General features: G+C 42.9%; 1 protein-coding gene across 1 annotated transcript in view; it reads left to right on the top strand.

Moving 5' to 3' along the window:
• Positions 1-5,464: 5,464 nt before the first annotated feature.
• Positions 5,465-7,789, top strand: part of LOC124227090 (butyrophilin subfamily 3 member A2-like) — a 29,760-nt gene continuing 27,435 nt past the window's right edge. The window contains exon 1 of the mRNA XM_046640991.1: positions 5,465-5,591. The gene's annotated coding sequence lies outside the window, so the exon portion shown is untranslated. The remainder of the gene's footprint in view (positions 5,592-7,789) is intronic.

Genomic DNA, 7,789 nt, shown 5'->3' with positions numbered 1-7,789 from the left:
CATTCACAGCCTATCCAGAGTCTAACCTCAGAGAATACAGACTCCTGCAGGCAGAGTAGAAGCAAATACATGTGAAAATACACATGTAGCACAAACAAGGCACAGAGGGTGAAGGACGCTGCTCAGCAACACTCCAAATAAGAATGTTCTGAAAATGTAAGAGATGTCCATCAGTGACTGGTAGCATTGCCTCTGGAAACCTGAAAATTACATGATGTGGTCATGGATCTGAGACTTGAGTTTGAGAGGTACTGAAAAGGTAGAGTAGGTCTAGTTTTCTTTCCATTCATACTTCCATTTGGCTCTGTTGTAAAAGATGTCTTCCTCCATGTGCCCACCTACACAGATGTTAGCAAACAGCCACGGAAACATTTTAATTAATGCACATCTTCTTCTCCTCACACATTAAAATCTTGTATTTTTTCCGCTTAGCTCTGCTGATAAATCTTTTATGATATAAAAGTCACAAAATAGGTTTATATAATGAAATACTGATTATACACAAACATACACATGAATGATTCAAACGAGTAAACACAGAGAGACGCAAATAGTGTAGGCATGAAGGCTGGAGGTTTTCTTCTTTGTGTACAATCCAATATAGTTTCAGTTTTCATTCTATCCTTCCCCACTGGTGTCTCCCAGCAACTGCCCCCGCTGAGACAATCAAAAAACTAATTCTCCCAAAGAAAGACTCTGTTACTATTTCTCACAGTGAGTAGCCTTTGCTTCTTTTCCCTTTCTTTGAGAGCCAATGGTAGCTATAATGGAGAACTACTGATTCCCTTCATTCTGTCGGCTGTGGTCTTCAGATGGAAATGCCAGGGGGTAAGTGGGGGAAGTTGGTAAAAGCCAGGGCCACAGGCCCTGGAAGGAGAGAGGCTAAAAAGCTGAGAATGGGTACAGGGAAGTCCTCACACAGAGAAAGGGTTTTGGTGCTTATGTTTGTGGTGAGGGAATGGGTGGTGGGGGCAGGGGGCAGTGTAAAAGGTAAGGACCTGCATTGGGAAATTTGGTGGGAGGGAGACAACCTGAATAAAGAAACTTGCCAACTGCATTCTCTTAGGAACTTACTGTGGTCAGAAAGGAGTAAAGGACTCTTACAATCTCTCCTGGTCATCTCTGGGAATGTATCCTAAGAGATTCTAAAAAGAGGTGCTTAAAGATTTATATGTAAGGATGTTCATTACAGAATTATTTGTCACATAAAAACACTTAACCAACCTACATATACAACTTACATATACATATCTACAGTTGGAGGATGGATAAACAGCACATTGTCCAATCATAAAGGGATTTCCGTACAGTCATTGGGAAAGATGTGTTTAATAAAGAGTTTTTTACTATAATTGTAACAAAATTGGACCCACTTTGGATATTTAAATTGTATCTAGACTTTGCTATTGAAGATTTTATGATGATCAACAGCTTTAAACATAAACCATTGTCTTAGCACCTAATTTCTTTTCTTTAAGAGTAATTCCTACACATAATATTTTTAGATCATAGGATGAAAGCTTTCCAAGAGGTTTGATATATATGGCCAAAACACTTCCAGAAGTAAGTACATTCCCATGAAGTGAGGTATAGGATTACCATCACTGCTTATTTAAATTTTATTCTATTATATTTTTCTCTATTTTAAGATTGTCTATAATTGGGAGCAAAAAACAATAAATCTCCTTAAAAATAGGTTTAACCATAATCTCCACCTGAGGACAACAAAGAAATTGAAAGGCAGAGGATGTACTGAAAGGCAGTATTTTGTCTTAGGTTGTGCCCAGGTTTCAGACAAGGGTCTGCAGGAGTGTCGGCTGCTCAGACTTCTGTTCCCTTGTCCCCTGGCAGTTCCCGAACTTACAGGTACTATGACTGGGGCCTCACGCTGGTTTGTTTTGGAGGAGTTGGTATTTTCTGAACAACTAATATGTTGCAGTTGCTGTAATTACTTGTAGCAATTTTTAATTGTCAAGTTAAACATGAAAATTTTTCAAATTTATATCGTTCAAATGACTTTCAAAGTAGAGGGCACAAAGGACAAAAGTATCTTTTACTCAATCCCCCAAAACTCAACGTAGCATGTACCCTTTTAGACCTCTCTTAAAGCGATTACACATATCTACAAACATGTATGTACAAATTTATAGCTTTGTTTGTGTTTTTTAATAGAATCATCAGTATTGTTCTGCAATGTGCTTTTTGTTCCCTTAATATGTGTTGAGTATCTGGGTTATCTGACTGTAAACTAGTCTCAACTGCCATATTGAATTCCTTCATTGAGATGAGCCATTATCTAACTAACCAGTCTCCTACTGCTGGCCAATTAGGCTGTTTATCTATTTTGGGGCTTTAAAAATAATGCTGCAGTGTCATCCTTACACATGCTTTTCTCTGGACCCAAGCAAGCACTTTGCTGGACTTGATATCTGGAAGTGGAATTGTTCTGTCAATTATGCACGTTCTGAAGTTCATATTTCACCTTCTTTCATCAGTGACTGGAGTTCAAATAGTTTGTGGCACATCACCAAGATCACAAAGCTTGTGAATCAGAGTGTCATTACCTAGTCCACACACACTTTTTGTTCCTACACATAACACATACTGGGTATGGCACATAGTGAGTACTCTCTAAATGTTTGTTGAATGAACGAAAGTAAAATGAGTGAGACTTGGTCTCATTCCTAGGTTTCCCATTCACTAACCTTGTGACTAAGTGATGGGTTTAGGCTCTGACTGACGCCAGAGCCTCTGCCAGGAAACTGCCTGAATCTTAACCAAAGTCTCATGGGTGTGTGATTTGAACTTACTGATGGCCATGGGTTCGGGCATACAGGAGTCCACAGTGTAGCTTCCCTGATGGGCACACCCTTATGTCATTTATCGGCTCTCCATTGTACCTGACATCTTCATGGAAGGAGAGGATACATGATGGAAGAAGACCAAGGGAGAAGGGAGGGGTTAGGTCCAGAGGTCTCAGTCTCATCTCTGAGTAATCCACCTAGGCCTGCTCTCAGGCTGGCCACTGTCTAGGTATGCAGCCAATTCTGAGGTGGTTAGGATGGAAGCCAAGCTAGAACTCCGGCTAGAATCAAGCCTTGCCAGCTGTCAAAAGCCCCACTTTCCATTATCAGAAAGGTTCACAGTCATTCCTCAGACTATGCCTAAAAGATGGTGGAGGTGTTTTTCTGAGCCAAGATACGGTTGTGAGCTCTGGGCAGGGAGTTGGGAGTTGCAGGAGCCTTTCCTCTGAGCTAGAGAACCTCAGTAGTTTGTAGAGGCATGAGGTTTGTTGGGCTGCTGTGTGCTCCTAGCTTGACATATTTGTCCCTTCTTTGCAAATGCCCCTCTTATATCTCTGCTTCTAAAAGCACTTCTCTAGCAGTGGAAAGACTAAGATCAGGGAACTTATCCATTGCTGGTGAGCCCAGGGAGTATCTTCCAAGAAATATTGGTGAACATCTGGGCAAGGGAAGATAGGAAAGGAATAATTTCCTCCCCAGGGATGTTTCTCCTCCGAAGGACAATTGTAAACAAGTGTGTTGAGGCACATTGAGTTGTAACACTCTTACGTGCATATCCAGGGCATGCTGGCTACATGAAACAACTTCATCAAAAAATAGTAATAAATACATTAGTATGGGCAAGTCCCAGTGGAATCACAGGAAAGTGGGCTCTTTCTCTAAGACAGACCAAAAGAGCACATCGTTAACAAGGCAGATGCTTGTCTTCACAACTCTCCACTTCCCCTCCTGTTGGATGACAACCAATTAATATGATCATCTAAACCAATTTAAAATGCTAGTAAGTATTGATAGGATAATATGTTACTCCCTCATGCATTCTCTCATTCAACAAATATTTACTGAGGGTTTCATGTTGTAAAGTTTTGTTGCACAGCAGTTAACAAAGTAGACCCATATTCTTGCTTTTTGGAGCTTCCATTTGAGCAGGTGGAGGCAGACAATAAACACAGGATATGTTGGATAGTGAAAATTCATTGGGGAAAAGAGAGCAGGCCCAGGGGGATTGGAGCAGTTTGCCATAATCCTTTGGTCAGAGAAGGTCTCATGGAGGAACTGACTTTAGATGAAAGACTTGAAGGAGGTGATAGAGTGAGTCTTGTGGATATCTGTGGGAGAAGGTTCCAGGGAGATGGAAGAGACAGGGCTGAGGCTCTCTGTGCCGGCCTGTTCAAGGGTCAGCAAGAAGGGAAGTGGGGTTGTAGCAGATGAGGAGAATAGGGGAGAAGTGAGACGTACAGGTCCCAGAGGGCCATGTGGGCCGTGGTGAGGACTTCAGCATCTACTCTGAGTGAACTAGGGGCTACTGAAAGGTGCTGAGCAGAGGAGTGATGTGATGTGATTCAAGGAACGTTCTGACCATTATGTTGAGCATGGACTAGAGTTGACACAGGTGGAATCAGGGGACTCAGAGAGGATGGTCCTGCATTAATCAGAGTGTGGTGGTGGAGGCTTTGACCTGATCTAGCAGGGGAAGTGTGGAAAAGGGAAAGATTCTGACCATCTTTGGACAGTAGAGCCGAGGATTTCCTGAGGCTATGTATGGCTAGTATACATACATATAACACCACAAACATAACATTTATGTTAAATGTACATACATTTAACATTACATATTTTTCTGGGTGATTTTCCATGTTAGAACCCAAAGGTTAAACGACTCCCAAGGAGACATTTTGGTAGAGGAGGATCACGAATCACCACACTAGTGACTGTATTTCACCCTGAGTGGGCCCTGGGGTGAATGCCCTCATCTTGGCCACCAGTGTCTTTGCAGGGAAGTAGGTGGTCGGGGATATGAAGGATAAGGAAATATCTTTTCAGAGATGGCATGCAGTTGTTTGGGTTCAGTTGTGTTTCAGATCGCTTCTGTGGCCCCTCCAGTGCACACTGTTGTGGGCCCTGGGAGGCTGTCCTGTAGGACAGCATCTGTGCTGCTAATGTTCTCCAAACAAAGACCTCCAGGAACACACCTGGTATTGACCAATTTGTGTTTATTAGTTTTTGCAAGGAAGGAGAATGTACACCATGTGGAAACCATGGGCTGTCACAGTAAGGGGGTGTTAGAGAAGCATGGTGTAGAATGTGGACTTTTGTTAGGGGAGTTAGGGGAGGGTTTACAGAAGTGTGGCTTTGCTCTGTATTGGATGCTGTCAGGAAGGTTGGGGGGTTGTGATGCTATGGCTGGGCATCAATAAGCCTTAACTAGGAGGAGGACTAGAATGAGGCTAAAGCTGTAATTGGTCAAGGAGCAGTAGTCACTCATAGCCAGAATAGGGAAATGTTTGAACGTGACTGTAGTTTGGACTGTGTTCTTGTTTTTCTTGTTATTCAAGCATGATTGTTAATTGGTCTTGTTTTTGTCTTGACTCATCACAGTGACAAAGAGCCCTTGTCTGATGTTGATGTTCCGTGAAATTGCCTATTTTCAACAGGAGAACACAGAGTCTAGGTTGTTTTTCTTTTTGTCCCCAGGGTTCTCTCTTGCCCTGTGGCTTCTGCCTGGATTTGGTCACTGGGGAGACATAGCAGAAGATGCATGGAAGGAGAGAGGAGAGAGGGGTCAAGGTACATATCCCCCTGGCTTTCCCCTTGCAGAATCACCTCTAGCTGGCTGCATTCCCTTCTTGAGGATCACAGCTCCTCTCAAGAAAGCCCTCTCTACAGCACTCTCTTCTTTTAGGTCTTTGAAATGGCTTCCTCTCCACTTGCCTTTGGGCTTTTGGGTGGGTGGTAACAGTTCCACTGTTCTTGGCTGTGGAGTATTACTCTATCCCATGTAGTTTTCCCCTCAGCATCACCATGCTTTTGGAAACAGCTCCTTAATGAAACCACCCTTGAATAGTCTAATGTGAGTCTGCCACTGATCTCTGTTGAGATTCTCATCCATACAGGAGGCTCCAAAGAATTCAGGCTCATTTGTCCTTCCGAAGCACTGGGTTCTGATCTTCTCATTGAAATGAAGGGTTATGAGGATGGAGGGATCCATCTGGAGTGTATGTTGACCAGCTGGTTTACTCAGCCCCAAATGCAGTGGAGAGATGCCAAGGGAGGGGTCATCCCAGCTGTGGCTGCATCCTTGGTTATACATGGAGCCAGCCTATATGCAGTCACAGCATCTGTGATCATGGAAGGAAGTTCTGAGGAAGGGGTATCCTGTGTCATCAGAAATCCCCTCCTCGGGCAGGAAAAGACACCTGGGATTTAGCCTGCTTAGCCTCAGTTATTCTGTGCTGAGCTGTGGCTATTGAAAGAAGGACGATATGTGATTCCCTGTCATCATCTGTTTCAGCACTGGGGGCAGGCATGGACATGTGGCACCCAGGCCAGACACAAATCTACATGAAGTCCTCAGGAGAGCCCTACTAATAGCAATATCCAACCCCTGCACACTCCCCTGCCTCTGACAGTATTCCACTTTGAGATACTGGAGGCAGAGGAGGGTCCTGACTGAAGCCCTGGCCCAGCCCAGAGCCTGAATCAAAGTGATCCAAAGACTGAGTCAGTCAGAGGAGCAGGGAAATGTGAGTATCTGAGAAAAGGCTGTGGGGAGATTGCCAGACGGGTGTGGTTGAAGGAGACAGGAGGGTGTGAGTGTGAGGTCAGAGGGCTCCTTGAAGGAAGGGCTCTCTCTGATTCTTTTCTTTACTCCTCCTACCCAACCTCTGCACTCAGCACAGTGTCTGTCTCACAGCAAATAGACAGGGGTCTCTGCTTATAACCTCAACCCCGCTCATCTTGTTCCCTTTGCCTGAGCTTTGCTTGGCTTGTCTATTTCCAAATTCAAGCTCCAAGTGGAAAACAGTATTCATTCATTCCACTAATATTTACCAAGAGCCCTCTGTGCTTAAGATTGCCTCATTTAGCAAATATAAATACAATGTATTATATTTGGCAATCCTACTTACCTTCTGTTTTAGGTTTTGGGAATCCAGCAGAAGACAAAGCAAACAAAAATTTCTGCCCCTGTGAAGCTTACATTCAAGAGCAGGGAGACGGATAATAAATAAAGAGAAATATAAATTGATTACACATGATGTTAGGGACAAAATAAAGCAGGTTAGGTATGCATTGGCCCTAGATTGTTGCATTTCTGTCCATTTATGACTCTGTTCTGGCTGTAAGGGTAGTTTTTATTTTGTTAATTTACTTTTTCTATACATAGGATATTTCACTGATTTTGCAACACTTGAAAAGGCTTTCTCATCATGTGGAATCCTTTTCCTGAGAGGCAAACAAAAGATTTACACTCTCATTTTTTCAACTTAGCAGTATTTATGGGATGCTTACAAAATGACCATTGTCTACTGAGTGCAGAGGAGAATTCACAAGAAATACATGCATAAAAGTTCATCTAAATGGTCAAGTTCTCTTCTCACAGTTTTCTCGCTGTCAATAGCACAGTCAATAGCACAGGTAACATGATCAAACTCTCTGTTTTATAGGTAGAAAATTAAGAGAGAGGGACTTTGGATGACTTGACAGAAGCTACATGAGGAGTTTGCAGAGGAGATGGGACTAGTCCTCAGGGCTTCTTATTCTGTTGTCCCTCCCCTGACAAAAATTAACAATTTAATGTAACTTGAGGGGCTCCCATGTTCAAGATGATTTTCAGTGAAAAACTCTTCCTCCCATGATTTGAGGAAAAGGGAACAGTGTCCACCCATTCCTCCAGATCTCAGTTTCATATTTCAGGGGTTATTTGTGGCTTCCTGATTTAAGTTCCCAGAGGGATTTTTGATTTTTTGTTTTCTACAATGACTCAC

The sequence above is a fragment of the Equus quagga genome, chromosome 15, assembly GCF_021613505.1.
Source record: "Equus quagga isolate Etosha38 chromosome 15, UCLA_HA_Equagga_1.0, whole genome shotgun sequence".
NCBI classification, from domain to species: Eukaryota; Metazoa; Chordata; class Mammalia; order Perissodactyla; family Equidae; genus Equus; species Equus quagga.
The sequence above is the reverse complement of the archived record's forward strand: the minus strand, read 5'-3'. Positions and strand labels throughout refer to the sequence as shown.